The following is a 391-nucleotide window of genomic DNA, read 5'->3' as shown; positions in this document are numbered from 1 at the left end:
TATGACTACAAGTAAGAATACACACCTGTATTACAACCCCCCTCCCCTCACACACATTCATCCATACCCATTTCTTCATCCCTCCCTCTCTAGCAGAAGCCCTGAAGGAAATAAAAAGAAAAGAAAAAAAGTCCTTGGTCATTGTTCTTCACTTCTAAATTTTAATCCAGTACTAGGAAATCTTGCTATAGGAACTATTTATGGTGGGGTGCGATGGGAAAGCCAAGAGTGTGTAAGTGAAGTTGTATCAGTTTGTGTTTCTTCTTTTCATCTTGTTTACTTTTGCTGTTGTGGTAATTTGATATGGAAACAGGTAACAGTATTCATTCACACATTATTGGATACTTTTTTTATCTCACCTTGTGAAGTGAAGTTGAACAATTCTTAAGTC

General features: G+C 36.8%; 1 protein-coding gene across 3 annotated transcripts in view; it reads left to right on the top strand.

Moving 5' to 3' along the window:
* Positions 1-391, top strand: part of LOC119586520 (rab GTPase-activating protein 1-like) — a 36,962-nt gene that overhangs the window by 14,524 nt on the left and 22,047 nt on the right. The gene's annotated exons all lie outside the window — the stretch shown is intronic.

The sequence above is a fragment of the Penaeus monodon genome, chromosome 21 (genome assembly GCF_015228065.2).
Source record: "Penaeus monodon isolate SGIC_2016 chromosome 21, NSTDA_Pmon_1, whole genome shotgun sequence".
Taxonomy (NCBI): Eukaryota; Metazoa; Arthropoda; class Malacostraca; order Decapoda; family Penaeidae; genus Penaeus; species Penaeus monodon.
This window is presented reverse-complemented; position numbering and strand designations above follow the sequence as displayed.